Source organism: Balaenoptera ricei, chromosome 9, assembly GCF_028023285.1.
Source record: "Balaenoptera ricei isolate mBalRic1 chromosome 9, mBalRic1.hap2, whole genome shotgun sequence".
Taxonomy (NCBI): domain Eukaryota; kingdom Metazoa; phylum Chordata; class Mammalia; order Artiodactyla; family Balaenopteridae; genus Balaenoptera; species Balaenoptera ricei.
Genome location: NC_082647.1, coordinates 109,969,908 through 109,990,743, shown reverse-complemented (window position 1 = coordinate 109,990,743; position 20,836 = coordinate 109,969,908).

Below are 20,836 nucleotides of genomic sequence, written 5' to 3'. Positions count from 1 at the left end.
CATCTGATGTTTTACTCTAACATGGTGATTCATGGCATCAGGCTGGCCTTTAAGGGATGAGGGTAGAGATTGAGTTCAACCACAAGGCAATGTGTCAGTCAACCATGCCTATGTAATTAATCCCCCACAAAATCTCTGAAGCTCCAGTGAGCTTCCTAGATTAGTAATAATAATCCATGTATATTGCCACACATCAGGGTCAAGAGGGTAATGCTCCCTGAAGACAAAGGATGTCTAATACCTGGAATCCACCTAGACTTGACTCTATGAGTCTCCTCCTTTTTTTTTTTTTTTTTTTCTTAAATTTATTTATTTATTTATTTTTGGCTGTGTTGGGTCGTTTCTGTGCGAGGGCTTTCTCTAGTTGTGGCAAGCGGGGGCCACTCTTCATTGCGGTGCGCAGGCCTCTCATCGTCGCGGCCTCTTTTGTTGTGGAGCACAGGCTCCAGACGCGCAGGCTCAGCAATCGTGGCTCACGGGCCCAGTTGCTCCGCGGCATGTGGGATCTTCCCAGACCAGGGCTCAAACCCGTGTGCCCTGCATTGGCAGGCAGATTCTCAACCACTGCGCCACCAGGGAAGCCCGTGTCTCCTCCTTTACATGGTTATAATTTGGGTCCTGGACCTGTAATAGACTCTATCTGTGGCTATAACAACTTTCAGTGAGTTCTGTGAATCTTGATAGTGAATTATTGAAACTGAGTTTGTCTTGGGAAACCCTCAAACTTGCAGTTGATTTCAGAAGAGGGTTCGGTTGTAGATGGTCTTGCCACTTGAACTTTGCCATTGTATTCTAACTGCCGTTTGGGTCAGAAGTCTTGGGCAGCCTTGCCTAGTCTGGAGTACTGTACTCTTAACTTCCCCCTTTGGCTAACTCTGGTACATCTGATTTCATTAAATCTTTGAAGCCTTCCCCCCAGTTACCATGTTCTTCCCCCTAGGAGTCAAAATTGGGAGACTTAGTCAGCTGACTGCAACATGTGAATGTGTGACAAGTGGCCCGTGTAGGCTCTTGTTGGCCATCTCACTCATCTTGCTTCCACTAAACCTCAGCAACTTCACCAACCACTGTCAGACAGGACTGCTGTCTAGCTTGCTATTTAGAGGAGCCTATGAGTAGTAACTAAAATCTAACAAAGATATATTTTGAAAACCACTCCCTACTTACATTTGGTACATTCCCAGCAAACAGACCCATATTTTAACACGGTGCAAGTGGCCCGTATTTGGGAGGTTAACAGGTTTTTCTGGTGGAGAGTGATAAAATCAGCCCACAGAAGCCAGCACGTCCTCCTTACCATGAATCTCTGGGTTTGCAAATATGAGCAGGCCGTGCGAAAGGGATTTATATTTCACAGCAAGACAATCTGAGGGAAGGCTTTGATACTTAGATTATTTTAGTATATAACAAAAATAAAACAGTAAACAATAAAAACACACAAGCACACACATATTATTGATTTTGTTTATAACCATACAAATATTTTAAAAATGAATATCATGCAGTGTCAGAATTTATAAATAATAATAAAAAATTCAAAAGTAAAGTGGATATTAGTAGCATTTCTAATGCTCAGTTCAATAACAATGTATTTCTTCTTATATTTTAGATAGGTACATAATATATATTTCACTTGTTCACCAGCACATATCATCAACCTGCTGACTCATATTGTAATATCAGTTAAAATCAATTAGTAAATTTATATCTATACATACACAAACATACATATATATCTGTGAGTGTGTGTGCATGTGTACGTATATGTAAAATGTGATTGTGTGCATCTGAACATCTGCCCTTGCCTACAATACTGTAGTATTTCATTTAATATCTTCAGATGATGTGTATATAAAGCATTTATCTAATAAATATACAATAGTAGAAAATATCCAGGCATTATTAAACTCACCTTTTGCACATATCTTTGCTTTCTCTAACTTTGTTTCTTGCAAAACCTGCAATGGTGCCTACATACAAAGTAAACTTCTAGATAAAAAACATTTTTCTCAATCCCTAACCTTTAACCGGGATTCTGAAACTCTTACATGTTGTGAGCATTTTGACTGGAACATTTTCTGAAGATATTGACATTTATTAATGTTATCCAACAATTATTGACTTTTAAAAAAAAAATTAAATACCACATACATTCTGAATCACAAGGGTGCTTTGGGTTCTGATTTAATCAAACCACTCATCACCAATACTTTAATCCCTGAAAGGGCACTTTTCTTTTTGTGAGAAAGATCCAGTGGATCACTGTGCTTACCCCACCCCATAACATAGCGACTGATTACTCGACAGACAAGTTAATGCCAACAGTAGGGACAATAAGAAAAATGACCGAATGACCTTAATAAGATAGAGATGGGAAAAGCCAATAAATTTATACAACTAGTAGGGCCATCTACCTTGAAAACGAGGATTAAATCATTAGCTGTTGGCCCAGTTTATAACCCTACTGTGAAATAGAGAGTGAATGATTAAAATTTTGTGTTAATTTTTTTTTAAAATGTAAATACCACAATTTTATTAAGATGAACATGTTAATAATTTCTCAAGTCAGGTCACCCTAAAGTGAAATAGTGGGTATAAGATAATAAAACAGAAATAAAAATCATAAACACTTTATAAATAGTTTTCTTGTCCTGTTCTTTAATATTTATTTTATTAATAATCATCCAAATTAAAATATACAGTATCTTAACAAATGACTACAAAAAGTTAACTAATTTATGATTTATAGTAATAGGTTTTAGAATGCTTAATTATATTCTTTCATTATATAGGCCAATATATGAAGTACCCATAGTATATATATTTTACATGTTCAAAATATCATAATCTGTCTGCACTTTTGGATATGATTTTAGATAAAATTAATTAATATGTACATTATTTCTTTATTTTCAATTTAAATGATGCGTATGGAATTTGTTGTTGTTGACAAAACATACACTGATTGCTAATAAAATGCAAATCTTTTGAAGATTTTACAGGCACATAAAAATATCATTGAATATTCACTAATTTGTAATGTTTTATATAACAAGGGCACATTTAACTGAAGATTACTTTTAAATTATATCCAAAATGAGACAAAAAATAGCTATTTGTGTAAGTCTTTAATTGAATATCTGCACTATTTAAGAGTTCCCCAGGTACTCAAATTTATTTCAAAGTGCTATAAAATATTTATATAATACTAGTATTTAATCATTACTGTTTATAGACTTGCTATATATTTGTTAATATAGGTGACATCTCAAGTGTCTCTACTCAGTAACTTTGATTACTCATTAATTTTAATTATTATTGTGCTGGAGCAGTGTATATCAATTTCAGTAAAATTTAGTTTAATTAAATTCTGATTCTTCTTTTTAATGAGGAAAACTATGTCCCTTGTTTGAGGGAGTGTTTAAAAAAAAAAACAAACCTAATATGAAATTCAATTCCTAGTGCCCAGATATTCTTGGTTCTGCAGTTTTGCTATTTTATATAGCAATATAATAATAGTAATAACAATAATAATAATAAAAAAGATGGGGGCAGAAATGTAGACTCTATTTTAATCCAGCATTGTTTGTAAAATTTCAATGACCTAAGCCAAAGATAAAATTAAAAATCGATTAGATTTAGTTAATTCCAAAAAACTAGGCTGTGAGAGACTATTTGGTGCTCACTACCACACAGCCTCACCAATGCTGACAAAAGCAAACATTAAGCATCACACTTCTCTGCAGATGATATGGGATCAGTTAATTTGAAAGAGTGCTTTCCAAAGCTGAGGTGACACCTGAGAGCAGTATAATTTACTCCTCTCTCCTAAACTCAATTTCTCAATTTGTGTTCTTTTAATTTATAGGAGGAAGGGGAGGTAGTCCTTTAAAACAAATCTCCAGCATGATGGCAGAGCCATGTACATGAGAAGATGGGAAAACCACTGACATCATTCCCAGCAGCTACTTCTGCTTTTTCCAGGTTCTGTCCTCCCCTGGTGAAATCACCCCTGCTTAAAACACGTCTTTGCTACGTTCTCTATGCCAGCAACTCCCAAAACAGTTTCCTCAAATTGATGGAATAAATAAAAATAAACCAAATGTTTTTTTTTGTTTATTTTCTGCAGCATTTCTAGGTCTTCTGAATTCTAAAATGCAATGTGAATCACCACAAAGAGGATAAGGATATAGATGTATTTGTAGCAGATGTTCCAATGGCCTGCCCTGGATCTGCTCACCTGCAGCTGCTGGGGAGAAAAGGATTCCCGACACCCTGGTAGCGTCACCTCCAGCATGTGCACTTCCAGTTCTACCCAGTAACTCTCTGCAGCGGAAGCAGAGCTTGCTGCTGGGCACGGGGAGGGGAGAATGGGTAAGCTGACATCTTAAGGGCACCTCACAACTAAGGAGGGGTAACTAGCCCAGCCCCCTGCCCTTTGGTGGGACAGTTCCAACTGGATTGAGTCCAGGTCTCTACTACAAGAACTTACTAACATATGCGTTATTAGCTTTTGTACCTTCCCTGTTTTATTTTTTCTCTTTTCCTTGTGCTACTTTCACGATGCTCTCTCTGCTTTTGAGATCACATTCCAAACAAATGCGTTCATTTCTTTTTTTGAACTCCCCGTACAAATATACGACACTTGAAAACCATAATCTTCTACCATACCTACCTTGGATGTTGTAAAACACTAAGGCGGTGAATCCATGATGTTAAATTAATTAAGATAAATTTAAAAATGTATATTCAAATTTAAAATTTTTAAAAACAAAGCCAGTCATTGTTTTCCTTTAAGTCAACATGAGTTCTTGAACACCCATGATTATTTCAAATAAAGCTTTGCCTCTAGGAAAAATTGTAACATACAGAATAAATTATTAATACAGTTTCCAGAGAAAATACTGCATATTTGAAGATTTTTACACATATATCCCTGAATTGAAAAACTCATCATGGACTCATTTTATAAGCATCTCTTTATATAACACTGTTTTATTTATAACAGAAAACTGAAGGATTGAAGTTTAAGCCGACTGTTCTATTTAAAGAATAAAAAATAATTATTTCACAAGGGACACATGTGAAAGTTGACAAGATATATGCAGATTTTTTAAAAATCCATATACTTTTGAGTCAATTAAAATGTTTTTATAATCTGCTACAGTTTTTACATCTATCAAATTGTGCTCGAACTAAAAATGAGTACCTTAAACAATTTTGAAATTTATTATTCCTCTGAGAGGGATCAAAATAATTATGGTATGGTGAAATATTCTGATTGACACAGTTTGGGACAGGAATAATTCTCCAGAGTTCAACTCTTGCCAAGATAGTTTACAATGACATGAAGACTTTTGGATGTAAAAGAATTATTAAAAATAAATAGATCACTAAGAAGGAATAATGGATAGTGCATAGTTTTTAATTGAAAACGTACTAAAACTAGAGGTCTAAAAAAATTGGATAAGTATGTTGTACACATTTTATTTGTGTATTTTATTCTTAGGTGATTTTTTTGCTTTAGTTTATAAAGCCTTATTTTTTATGACAGATATAGTATATGCTAAATAAAGGGAAATTAGAACATAGAAAATGAACAAAAATATTAGCTTTGTCAACCAAAGACAATAATCACATGATCTATTAACACATAAACTATGTCTTATTAGCACAGTATATCTAATATTTATGCTTAGCAGGGTGAGAAAGAGACTACAAAGAAATTAAACTGGGACAAAGAAGCAAAATTAGGAAACTTTTGCAATATACTAGTATCATAGAAAAATTTGGAACTGAGTTAGCTTGGAAAATAAAAGCAGTGAGAAATTAGAGTATTTAAGTAGATCTAGAAAATTGAATATGCGCCCTGATGGGTGAGAAGCTTGTGAATAATTAAAGTAATGCTTTGTGCTTCTGCACAGGCAATGATAATATTGGTTGAGACTAGGAATATAGCAAAAGTGAGGGGACAAATTTTTAAATTTGAGTTCTATACCTGGAAGTTCACAGAATAAATTTTGTTAACATCAAAGCTTGAAACATAAGTGTGTACAAAACTCCTTAAGTGTATATCTGCGGAGAAGAATAAACTAACAGGAACAGAGGGGCAGAAGTAGCCAAAAAAATGCAAAGAAATTTTACATCTAAAAGTCAATTAGGGTAAGGAAATATGGGATTTTGTGTTTTATCAAAATGTCTCTATCTTTCTAATTCTGATAATATAGTTGACCGTATAGCTGAAAACACACACACACACACACATTTTTAAAAAGCACTGATATTCTCCCAAGAATTTTAGACCAAAACTATGCAAATGCAAGGATGCAGAGAAAAATGTCTTACACTGTAACTGGTTTTGCTGTAAGAACTAAATATACTGAAATGCACAGCCTTGGGTTTATTTAGTGTCTCAGCACATAGGATAGTAAACGAACACCAGGCCTTTCCCAAGATAGGGGTTATATAAGATATCTTGCCCCATAAAGCTGATACCCTCAGGGTAATGACGAATCAGAGTAAATCTACTCTATCCCACACAGCCAGAAATTGTGAATAAGTTGATTTGAGACTGAGCAGATTAAAAGAAAAACCAATCATTAAGAATTAACAGCAACAATTTAGCATTGTTTAAATGCTTAGCCCAAATCTATACCACTGGGAAGTCCAAAACACTCACAGGCCAAGAATTAATACAATGTGGTCCCAGATTGCTAGTTCCTTTAGGAGACTCTCATAAGCAAATTCAAATCTTTTTTGGTCAATCGTCTTCACACTATTCTTCAAAATGCACACAAAAAATTTTCTAAGGAAAATGAGCATTTGCCATTCAAAAATATCTAAATACACAAGGAAATAATGTTCCACCATTAAGAAAAAGAGCAAATAAAAAAGCATAAAAAGATCCACAAAGACTTCAGTTACTAAAAATAGCATTATTAGATTGTAAAGTAAGTCTGCTTTAAAAAGGAAAAGAAAAACATAAATATATCTTTAGGAGACTAAAAAATGACCTAACAAATTTGAAAAATAACTTGTATAAAAGATAGTATTTTAAGTTAAAAAGTCAATGATGGTTTAGCAGATTAGGCATAGCCAAGGTGAGAATTAATAAATTGCAATGAAAACCAAAATAAATATTTCAGAACGCATTACAGATAATTTTCAAAGATGCAAAATGTGGATAAAACCATAAGAGATATAGCGGATGAAGTGGAAAATATAGCATGCATTTAATGGATGTTCTAATAGGACCGGAAAAAAATGTGAAAGGACAGTATTTGAAGATATTCTGACTGAAAGTTCTCCAGACTTTTGAAAAACACTAATTCACATATTCAAAAATCCATTCAACTGCAAGCAAGATATATGAAGATAAACCTACATCTAAATATTTCATAGTGAAACTGAAAGTGACCAGGAAGAAAGAAGATATTTTTATTAGGGCTAGTAAAAAATCAAATTACCTTTAATATATTGAAACTTGACTTTTTAACTGAAAGAATGGAAGGTAAAAGACACAAATGCCATTCTAGAAATCTCAACTAAGCAAAATATACATCAACCTAGGACCAAATAAAAATATTTATAGACAAACCAAATGGCTCCAGCAGAAGCCCACTAAAGAAATTTCAAAGAAACTGAAAAAATACACTTCAAAGAGGTGGAAGTTCTGAAATAAAAGAATGAATAAAGATCAAAATATGTTATAATATATGGATAAATCTTAATAAAAATTATTTTGGTGTTAAAACTAAAACATTTAAAATAGATAAGCACTACACTATGTAATTTTGGAGGAGAATTAATAGAGGTAAAATGTTTAAAGATTCCTTCATTATCTGAGGAGAAGATAACATTATGTAGGACTTTGGAACTTTGGTAAGTTACACATTGTGTATTTTTCTACTGTATCCATGAAAAAGGTAGGAAAAAAATAAAAGTAATAATTTAAAAACAAGGAGAGAGGAAATAATATGCAGAAATGAGATAAAATAAGACATAATAGATGCAAGAAATCGAAAAATGAAAAAAAATTTAAGTATAAACATTTACTAGCAAATATTATTTTAAATATAGGCAATTAGTTTTCATTAAAATACAAAGATTGGCAGAAGAGAGTTTGTGTGTGTGTGTTTTTAATCTATCTCTATGATGGTCACAAGTGACACAATTAAAATACAGGAATACAGAAAGCTTGACGGTCATGCAATAGAAGACATACTATAGGAATACAATTGTGTAAAAAGCTGATTTTCTTATAGCAATAATAAAACAGACTTAAAGTTGAAAACATTTATTGAAAGAAGGAAGTCTACTCTGTATGAGAAAAGTTTATTAGGAAGATGTGCATTAGTCTGACTTATATATATGAAGGAAAGTTTCAGAACTGCAATGGGAAAGGGATAAGCCTTCAAATAATTGTAGATGTTTCAAACATGCTTCTTTCAGTAATAGAAGAAAAAATTAAGACAGCAAGTGCTAAAAGAAGCTATTTAATTAACAAAATTAATGAAGTATCATATAGAGAACATGAATGGTATGGTGTGATTCATGTTATTCTCATGTTCATAAGGAATACTTACAAAAATGATTATTTTTCTAGATCATATGGTAAATTGCAATAATTTTCAAAGAAATAAAGTAATACAGAGTATGTTTCCTGAACAAATAGCAATCAGCCAGAAATCAATAATAAAAAGGAAAGCTAGAAAGCACAAGTCTAAATAATATGGGTCAAAAAGTTTGATAATAAATATTACAATTTTGATAATAAATATTATATTTTAAGGTGAATAATTAATATATGAAAAATGAAACAAACAATTGTTTAATGAAGCTAAACTATAAAATGAATTAATGAGAGAGAGAGAGAGAAAACTGGTAAAATAAACACAATGAATGAAAGAAATAATATAGAATAGGGCAGAAATTAGAGACAAATATATTTAAAAATCCAAAAATGGGTTCTTTGAGAAGAATAATAAAACAAACCTGTAGGGAGACTGATGAAGAAAAATAAAGAGACTACGCATCCATTATCTGGAATAGAAACAGAGAGCAACCACAAGCGGCTATACACGTTAATGATAATGACTTTCAGTCCTTCCATGATGGAGTAGCATATATTAGAATAACTCTCCCAGAAAACAAAAGTGTTGTAAAACTACGTGTTAGACATTAAGCAATAATAAAGCCCTTCCATTCTGGCAGTCATAAGATTACGTATATTAGGCCAACCCTCTTGATGAAACCAACTATAAAACCTGAACAAAGTAAATAAAATGACTGCAGGCAGAGGAGGGTAACAAAGCAAGCAGGACTTGAGGTGCTACACTCTCTTTGTCACCCACGTAACATTACATACTCTTCCCACCCTCAGTTCTCCAGTTAATCTTAGATCTGCTGTTAAATATATTCAGTACTACAATCCATTACTTTGCCAAAATTTCCCTACTCAAATGTTGCTTGAGGAACTTCTAATAGACCTTTTAGGAAAATCAAATGAGTAGAGAATGCTTCAAATACTTGCATGTTTAAAACTACATTTTTTAGCCCTGGTGCTTGAAATGTAGCTTGCCCTGCAGGTTGTGTTCAAACATAATTCAAGATGCAAGATGTTTATCTGGGATCAATATCTATGAAAAGAAATAGGGAAGCAGGATTAAGAAGAGGAAGAGGAAGGAAGGAGATATAAACCCACAAGTCCTCAGAAAACAGAGCAGATCCTGTCAGTCTTGTGAGTATGACTCATCAGGGTTGTCCTAATGCCAGCCTCTTTTAACCTACCTTGTCAGTCTCTGGGTGTAGGTGGCACCAGGAAAGGTATGACCTTGCACTTGGTGACTGCATTAGCTGAAGAAGGTGACAACAGGAAGCACCTGCTGACTATGCTCTTTACCTGTGCAGAAAGTTTTTCCTTGAAAGAGATTCAGATGATGCATCTCCATGTATAAGGCAGGTGAACGTAGAGTTTTTGGTTCATGCTTTTCTTCTCATAGATCTTAAGATGTTCCTCCTCATTTATTTTGTATCTCACCAACCTTTGATATGATCAGTCTTTTTAGTTTTAGCTCTTCTAGTCTATGTAGTAATATTTGTGTGCTTTTAATTTTTTTATTTCTCCAATGACCAGTTATGTTGAGAATTTTTTTCTTGAAAATATTGACCCTTAGTACATCTTTGTAAGGAGTTTATTCAAAATGTTTTCTATTTATGTTTGTGTTGTTTATAGTTTTTAATTTTCTGACTTGAAAGTGTTCTTTATATATTCTGGACATGAGTCATTTATCAGATATATGTTTTGCCATATTTTATTCTATTCTGTGTCTGTCTCATTCATTTTCTTAACATTTTCATCTCAAGATTCAAATTTTTCATTTGTACAAATAAAATTTATCATCTTTTCTTAATGACTTCTGAGATGTGCCTCATGTCATTTTGTCTCTCCTCATGCATGTGTATATTTTGGTCTTAAAGTTTTATCATTTTAGGTTTACATTTTTCAATGATCTATCATAAACTTAAATTTGTTTTTTCTGTATAGTAAGAAATAAAGCTATTTTCCTCATTCTTGAAATCTTTTCTCTCCTAGTTGAATTATATTTGTTGGTTTTGGACATTAGTTGATGGTATATGTGTGGACTGGTCATTTATGTGGACTCTTTAGTCAATTTCATTAGTCTGTTTCTCTAAACTCTCCATACTGATTTGAATAACTTTGGAGTAAATGTTGAATTCAGATCATGTAAGCATTCCTGTTCTTCTATGTTAAAATTATTTTGGCTCTGTTAGGTCCTTTGAATTTCCATTTTAGAATCAGTGTGTGTCTGCTTGTGTTACCCCTTTCCCCTCTTCACGCAGTCTGAAATGTGCTGAAGGAAGCAATTTCGGGTGACCTTAGGGCTCACCTTACTTATTTCCTCTCAGTCATCACCGTCTTGCACCACTTACCCTTCAATTTCCTAAAATATGTGTCTCATATTTTTTACCATTTTCTAGTTCTTTATAAAGAAATGTCAAACCTGTTACCAGTTAGTCCATCACAGCAATAATCACACATCACATGTGTAAAGCTCTTGAATTTATCAATATTTTTTTCCTATGCATACATACCTATGATCAAGTTTAATCTATAAATTAGGCACAGTAAGAAAATGTCTGAATTGCCAGCATCACTACTCTTGTGCCTTGGGGCCGTTATTAAGTAAAACAAGGGTTACCTGAACACAAGCACCCTGTTGCCACAACTGCCTAGCTTATAACCAAAACAGCTACGGGACTAAAGGGCATAGGATGCTGTACCAAGGGATGAGTCACATCCTAGGCGGGAGGGAATGGGACATGGAGAGATTTCATTATGCTACTCATAAAACTCATAAACGGCATGCAGTTTAAAACTTATGATTTATTTATTTCTGGAATTTTCCATTTAATATTTTTAGCCCACAGTTGACCACAGGTAACTAAAACCACAGAAAGTAAAACCGCAGATAAAGGGGAGACTACTGTATTTTCTTCCTTCTACTTAATTTGGGTTTGATTATTTTCTTCATTTTCCAGTTTCTGAAGGTGAAACCTTAGATAATAACACTAAACTTTTTATGTCTAATAAATATATGTAATGTTCTACATGTTTTCCTGAAGTACTGTTTTAATATCATCATGAAAAATATTGAAATATTGTGGTCCCATTACTATTTACTCCCAAATATTTTTCAATGTCCTTTCTTACTTCTTGTATCCTTAGACTATTTACAAAATGTTAATTAATTCCCAAATATTTGGGAAATTTGATGGCATTTTTTAAATGATCATTTACACTTATTAGGATTTGTTTTAGAGCCCAGAATAAGGCCTAAATGGTAAATGTTTTCTGTGTGCTTGAAAAGCTTTGAATTTTATAGTTTTTGCTATTGTGCTTTATAAATGTTCTATAGACTAATTTGGATGATTACACTGTTCAAATTTTCTGTAATTTTATATTATATATAAAACACTGAGTACAGTGTTCAAATCTCCAGCAATAATTGGTATTTCTTTTTTTCTTTTTGAACATTTATCTCATTTTCTGTTAATATATTTAGAAAATCTATTATTTGGTATATATGCATTAAAGATGTGTTATATATTATTGAAAAACTACCTGTCATTGATGAATTAACTGGTTTAATCATCTGTCTACTTTGTTTACATATATTTTTTGGAAATTTAATTTCTCTTATACTGGTATGTCCCTCTATCTTTTTTATGATAAATAATTGCATGTTTTATTTATTTTTAAAAAATTTTGTAACTAATGGTTGTCTATAGATTGAATGACCATCTAGTGGAGAGCATAAAAATTAGTCTTCCCAGAAATAAACCCACACATATATGATCAATTAGTTTGCAACAAAGGAGGCAAGGATATACAAACGGGAAAGAACAGTCTCTTCAATAAATGGTGTTGGGAAAAAAGGACACCCTCAAGCAAAAGAAAGAAATTGGACCCCTATCTTACATTGTCAGTGCAAAATGGATTAAAGACTTGAACATAATACCTGAAGCCATAAAACTGCTAAGAGAAAATGTAGGTAGTACAACACCAGAATTGACAATGATTTTTTTGGATATGCCACCAAAAAGCAAAGGCACAAAGCCAATGATAAACAAATGGAACTATATTAAACAACACAGTAAAGGGAACCATCAACAAAGTGAAAAGGCAACCTATGAAATAGGATAAAATATTTGCAAATGATATGTCTAATAAGAGGTTAATATCCAAAATATATCAAGAGCTCATACAACCAACAGCAAAAAACTAAGCAATCTGATTAGAAAATGGGTAGAGGATCTGAACAGATATTTTTCCAAAGAAAACATACAGATGGCTCTCAGACAAATGCTGGTGAGGATGTGAAGAAAAGGGAACCCTCCTACACTGTTGGTGGGAATGTAAATTTGTACAGCCACTGTGGAAAACAGTATGGAGAGTTCTCAAAAAAAAAAAAAAAAAAAAAAATAGAACTATCATATGACTCAGCAAATCCGCTCCTGGTTATATATCTGAAAAAAACAAAAGCACTAATTTGAAAATGTATGCACCCCAATGTTCATAGGAGCATTATTTACAATTGCCTAGATATGGAAGCAACTTAAGTGTCCATCAACAGATGGATGGATAAAGATGTGGTATATAAACACAATGAATACTACTCAGCCATTAAAAAAACAAAAAACAGAAAAAAAAAAAAAAAAAAAGAAAAGAAATTCTTCCATTTGCAACAACATGGATGGACCTAGAGGGTATCATGCTTAGTAAAATAAGTCACACAGAGAAAGACAAATGCTCTATGTTATCACTTACATGTGGAATCTAAAAAATGAAACAATCAAATGAATATAAGAAACCAGAAACAGACTCACAGTATTGAAAGGAAACTAGTGGTTACCAGCGGGGAGAGGGAAGGGGGAGAGGCAAGATAGGGTTATGGAATTAAGAGGTCCAAATACATAAGCTACAAGGATATGTTGTACAGCACAGGGAATATAGCCAACATTTTATAAATTTAAATGGAATATAATTTATGAAAATTTTGAATCATTATGCTGTACACCTGAAACTAAAATAATATTGTCAGTCAACAACAGTAAAAATAAAAAAACTATATATATAAGTAACTCATCAAGTAACAAAACAAAACATAACAAAAAGCAAATAAACTGATTAAAAAATACACAAATGACCTGAATACACATTTTTCCAAAAAGACATGCCAACAGCAACGGGAATATGAAAAGGTGCTCAATATCACTATTCATCAGGGAAATGCAAGTCAAAACTATGTCATAGCACCTCACTCCCGTTAGGATGTTTATTATAAAAGGGCTAGAGATAAGCAATGTTGGTGAGGGTCTGGAGAAAAAGGAATCCTTGACACTAATAGTGGGAATGGAAACTGGTGCAGCTATTATGGAAAACAGTGTGGCAGTTCCCCCCCAAATTAGAAACAGACTACTGTATGATCCAACAATCTCACTTCTGGGTATATATCCAAAGAAAATGAAGTCACTATCTCAAAGAGGTATCTGCACTCTTGTGTTCATTACAGCATTATTCACAATGGTCAAGTTATAGAATACATCCTAAAAGTCCATCAGTGGATGAATGAATAAAGAAGACAGATATATGTATATGTGTTATATATATATATATATATATATATATATATATATATATATATATATATATATATTTGTAGTATAAAAATTATAACAACATAGAAAATGAAGAGCTAAATTCAAGTCCATATCTACCTGTCCCCCAAGTTAATGACATTCTTTTCCTTATACAGTTAGGAAAACAATGTCTTCATGTTTTCTTTAGTTTTCTAAGCAGTTACCATCACATTGAAAACCAGCAAAACAAATAACAACTGTGCGCACACACACACACACACACACACAACTGTTTTCGAAAAATATTACAGTATTTCAAACAATTTATTTTCCAAACCTTAACATTGAATTAATAAGCTCAGCTATTTATTTCAAACTGTATATAGAAAATTCCTTTATCTTTAATATAAAATATATTATGTGAAATCAGCATAATTTTTATCACTGCAGATTCTCAATACTTGCAAAGTTTCTATATAATTCTTCAATAAGTCCCTATGTCTAGAAAAGGTTAAAATTTTAATTCAACATCAATGATTAAACGCCTATGAAATCAAGACACTGCAATTCAGTGGAACCTGGCTGGATATTCTGTAAGAGCTGCTATTATTATAAGCCTATGCTTTCAGAAAATTGTATCATATTACTTAAAACCAGCCCTTTATAGTCTATTCCTACTTTACTGTTTTAGAATAAAGTATTTTCAAACACTTGAATTCATAAGGAGAATCTTTTTTAAATGTCAATGAAATGCCATTTCTTCATGTTGAACAACTCAAAATTGGCTAAAATTATTCTCTTCAAACTTTCTGAAATATTTTTATCTAAATTCTAGAACAATCAATAGGTTTCAACAGCAAGTGTGAGAATATTGCAAATGCCAAGGTGGATGAACTTCAAAATTAATTTTATAACCACCTTTTTCATCATAAGAAAATTGTGCTAAATCTTAGAAAATAAATTTTACTGTAGACTCTCATTTTGATCAAGATTCAGTTAGTTGCACTTTTAAAGTCTGTAATTTACTTTCACATGCAATGCTATACATATATATGCTTATAAAATTAATATATATGCCCATTTTATCAAATATGTGAGAATCTGTTATATCAAAACCACTTTATTATACAAAATACTGATTATTTTATGCATATTTATGGTTCAAATAATTGAAAAATCGTTCCACTTGGTTCTACTTTCTTTTACTGTAGGGATTTATATGCACATAATATTATGAACTGCATGGTGTTTAGGTAAGTTTTATCTCATATGATCCCAAGTCCAAAACAAGAAAATCTTATTTCTGAAAGGACAAAAAAAAATTCCATATATGTTTATGAAAATCTTATCTTTTAACAGCAAGGATGACAATTAGAATAAAAATACACAAAAATGTCCTGTTCCCAGCAGTATAAATATGGTGATAACGCATCAAAGCATGTGGTTGCATGCATTTTTATATTTCAAGATGCAGCAAAACCTACCTCTCTTCTCTGCTCTTTCTAGATGATACACTTCCTCATGGATCTAAGTGCAGTCATGGGATAGAGTAGGAGGTTCTACTATTTGTATGTAACTGCTCTTCTCTTTAGCTCTTGAGGTAACTAAGGCAAAAATATAATTTAAGCATAGAATTTCAAATTACAGTGCCAACTAGCGTGTTTTCACCAATTTTGTTTGTCCCAACTTTTCCAACATAGAAAAAACAGACTGTAGTGTGATTTTTGACAATAATTTTTCAAAGAGAGACACAAAATGGTGCACCAAGAAATTTAAATTGTTCTACACTTTGAATGCATATACCAAGGAAAGGATCTTTTTTTTTTGCTTGTTGGAATGGAAATAGCATCTATATCCATTGAATAGCAATGTATTTCTGGAAATTAATCTTACAGAAACATTATCAGAAATATGCCTAGAAAAAAATACAAAGATCTTCAATGCATCCATGTTGTTATTTCCACAAAACAGACTCAACTATAGGTTCGGTCATGACAATGCTATGCAGTTAATGCAGTAAATAAAAAGGATTATTACATGGACTGGAAAAGAAAGTTGCCTGTAAACTATATTAAATGTATATTGACATGACTTAAATAAATGTATTTTTCTGACTGAAAAATTAGAGGTTATTATTTATATTAACCATGAAAAGGTAAAAGTAATAAAATAAATGTCACATTTAATTCCAGATTCCACTATACACAATCACTGTCCTTAAATTGGTATTTCTCTTATTACTTATTTTTCTATTCCCATATGTGTGTGGATTTCTTTTTTTATTAATGTTTAGTTGACATACAATATTATGTTAATTTCATATGTAAAATACAGTGATCCGACAATGAAATACATTGTGAAGTGACCACAATGACAAGTCCAGCAAACCTGTCATCATACAAAATTATTAGAATATTATTAACTATATTCCTGATGCTGCATATTACATCTCCATGACCTATGTATTTTATAACTGGAAGTTTGAACCTATTAATGCCTTTCACCCATTTTGCTCATCCCCCAATCCTCTCCCCTTAAGCAACCACCCTTTTATTCTCTGTATCTGTATATCTGTTTGTTTTGCTTTGTTTGTTCCTATGTCTTGTTTTTTAGACTCCCCATATAAGTGAGATAATATGGTATTTGTTTTTCTCCATCTGACCTACTTTATTTAGCATAATACCCTCAAGGTCCATCCATGTCATCACAAGTGGCAAGATCTCATTCTTTCTTATGTCTAAGTAATATTCTATGGTATGTCTTCTATCTATTCTATTCGATTCTATTCATCTATGTATTCTATCTATCACATTTTCCTTAACCTCTCATGTGCCTATGGATGCTTAGGTTGCTTCCATATCTTGGCTGTTGTAAATAATGCTGCAAAGAATGATGGGATGCATATATCTTTTTGAATTAGTCCTTTTGGTTTAGGTAAGTACTCAGAAGTGGAATTCCTGGATCAAATAATAGTTCTATTTTTAATTTTTTTGAGGAATCCCCTACTGTTTGCCATGAAAACTGCCTCAATTTTTATTCCCATCAATGGTGCAGGAGGAAATCCCTTTTCTCCACATCCTTGCCAACACGTGTTATTTGTTGTCTTTTTGGTAGTAGCCATTCTGACAGGTGTAAGGTGTTGGCAAGGATGTGGAGATTTCCCTGATGATTAGTCATGTTGAGCATCTTTTCATGTGTCTGTTGGCCAGTTGCATGTCTTTTTTGGAAAAATGTTTATTCAGATTATCTGCCCATTTTTAATCAGATTTTTGGGGGTTTATCTTGAGCTCAAGTTGTATAATTTCTTTATATAATTTGAATGTAACCCTTTCTCAGATATATCATTGAAAATACTTTCTCCCATTTATGTAGGTTGCCTTTTTGTTGCATCGATGACTCCTTTACTGTGCAAAAGCTTTTTAGTTTGGTGTAGTCACATTTGTTTATTTTTACTTTTACTGCCCTGCCTGAGGAGACAGTTCCAAAAAATTATTGCTAGGGCAATATCAAAGAGCATACTTACAATATTTCTTATGGGAGATTAATGGTTTCTGGTCTCATATTAAAGTCTTTAATCCGTTTTGAGTTTATATTTGTATATGGTGTAAGAATATACTTCAGTTTTATTTTTTTTTTGCATGCAGCAGTCCAGTTTTCCCAACACCATTTATTGAAGAGACTATCTTTTCCCCATTGTATATTCTTGCCCCCTTTGTGGCACATTAATTGACTATATAAAAGTGGATTTATTTCTGGGTGTTCTATTCTGTTCCATTGATCTCTGTCTGTTTTTGTGCCAGTACCAAACTCTTTTGTTTACTGTAGATTTGTAGTATAGTTTGAAAACTGGGGGTAAGATACCTACAGTTTTGTTCTTCCTTCTCAAGATTGTTTTGGCTATGTGGAGTCTTTTGTGTTTATACACCAATTTTAGAATTATTTGCTTCACTTTTGTGAAAAATACCATTTGTATTTTAATAGGTCTTGCACTGAATCTGTAGATTGCTTTGGGTAGTATGGGCATTTTAACAGTATTAATTATTCCAATCCATGAGAACAATCTTTTCATTTATTTGCATCATTTTCCAATTCTTTCATCAATGTCTTATAGTTTTCAGAGTACATGTCTTTTACTCCTTTGGTTAGAAGTATTTCTAGGTATTTTATTCTTTTTGATGAATTGTAAATGAGATTGTTTTCTCAATTTCTCTTTCTGAAAGGTTGATTACTTTATAAAATGTTACATATATTTGTATATTAATTTTGTATCCTGCAACTTTACTATGTTTCTTAGTTCTAATAGTCTTTTTTTCAGTGGGGTCTGTAGCATTTTCTCTGTATAGTGTCATGTTATCTCCAAACAGTAACAGTTTTCATCCTTCTTTTCTAATTTGGATTCCTTTTATTTCTCTTTCTTGCCTGATTGCTGTGGACAGGACTCCCAATACTATGTTAAATAAAAGTAGTGAGAGTGGGCATCCTTGCCTTGTTTCTGATCATAGAGGAAATTCTTTAATCTCTTCACCATTGAGTATGTTAGCTGTGGTTTTGTCACATACGGCCTTTATTATCTTGAGTTAATATCCCTCTATACCCATTTTGTTGAGAGTTTTTTTTTTTTTTTTTTTTTTAATAAATAGATGTTGAGTTTTGGTAAATATTTTTGTGTATCAATTGAGATGATTACATGATTTTTATTTTTCATTTTGTTAATGTACTGCATCACACTGATTGATTTGCAAATATTGAATCATCCTTGCATCCTTGAGATAAAACTCACTTGATCATGATGTATGATTCTTTCAGTGTATTGTTGAATTTGACTAATATTGTGTTGAGGAATTTTGCATCTATGTTCAATAGGGATGTAGGCTTGTAATTTTTCTTTTTTGTAGTGTCTGGTTTTGATATCAGGATAATGTTGGCCTTGTAGTAGAAAGAGTCTGGAAGTGTTTCTTCCTCTTCAAATTTTGGAAATTATTAGGGAAGAATATGTATTAAGGTTTTTTTTTTATAAATGTTTGGTAGAATTCACCTGTTCGTTGGGAGTCTTTTGACTACTTATTCAATATCACTATGTCGACTTAAAAAATACACAACGTGAGAGTTGTGAGTTAAGTTTTATTTGGGGCAAAATGAGAACTGTAGCCCAGAAAACAGCATTTCAAATAACTCTGAGAAACTGCTCCAAAGAGGTAGGGGGAAAGGTCAGTATATATGTGATTTTGGTGAAGGGGGAGTACATGAAATCGAGCACATCTTTTTTTGGGAAGGTTTCTGCTAGTCACAAGGAGCAATTGTCAGCATGAAGGATTTTAGTGCCTTTCTAGATATGAAGAGATGTAATAATTGGGCTCATAAAATTAGCTCCTGAAAATATCTAAATATCTGAAGACCTGTTCTGCCAGTTTTTCCCAGAGCACAGAGTGCCTCATTTCTGCTCTCCACCCTGAACTCCTTTCAGGGGGTGTTGAAAATCAGCAGCTGCAGCAGCACATGATTTAATCCTTGTAGAGGTAGATGACAAGTACCAATGGCAAGTGCCAATTTGTAGTTGACAACTATTAGTAATGGGTCTGTCAGTTTTCTATCTTCCTGATTCAGTCTTGAAAGATTATGTAAGGTCCCGTCACAACTGTTGTGGGTGCTCTGGTGTGCAGGGCTGACCCCCAGGTTGAGAGCCTCTTTGGGGGAATGCTGGTGCTGGCTGATGGTGTCCACCAGGTATAGTGGGTTGGGGGGGTCACTGCTTTAGAGGGTCTCTGCTGCTGGCTGAGGGTGGCTACCAGGAATGGTGGAGGGGGCAGGGGGCTGGCTGCTGAAACTGAGCAGAACACTATGGGGCTCCTGTGCACAAAAGCTTTTCTGTGTCCCCCATTTCTTGATTACAGGAAATAGGCTTCATTCAGCCTCCATGCCCTTCCCTGAGTTCCAAAGGGCAGGTTCAAACAGTTGCTATTCAGGGAAGGGAGGGGATGCGGAGACAAGGGAGGAGCAGTCAAGAAACAATAGTGCAGCCTGGAGGCAGGGTCCTGGTTCCCCCTCAAGGGATACACATAACAGTATCTTTGAGCTCTTTTGCAGAGGCCGAAACCCCCACCAGGTAGGAGAAGTTAACTGTGTGCTGATCACAAGCATGTAGACCCCAGATTGGTTGGAACCAGATGGTTGATGATGCCGACTCCCATTTACCTCACCACCAACCAATCAGAAGAATGTCCATGAGCTGATCGTGCCCTCTTTGAACCATTCCTATAAAACTCCTCACTACCCCCTCCAGGTCGGGACACACAGTTTTGAGGGCATTAACCTGGTGGCTCCCTTTGCCTGGCAAAGGAATAAAGCTATTCGTTTCTACTTCACCCAAAACTCTGTCTCCGAGATTTAATTCAGTGTCAGTGTACAGAGGCTGGATTCGGCATCACTGTGTCGGGTCCACAAGTGAACCCAGGAAAAGGTGAGCAGTGCTAATATGTTAGATGGGGAGAGTCATAGATGCTGCTACCAATGTCGGGCCAGCTGGGTAGAGTGTGAGCCACAAACAAAAAATAAACAAACAAAAACTGACACCCACCAGCTCATCCATATGCAACGAAATTTCCAACGGATCCCTGCCCCTCGGCCACATAATGTAAAATTACTCAATAAATCTCCTTCACGTAAGACAGAGGTG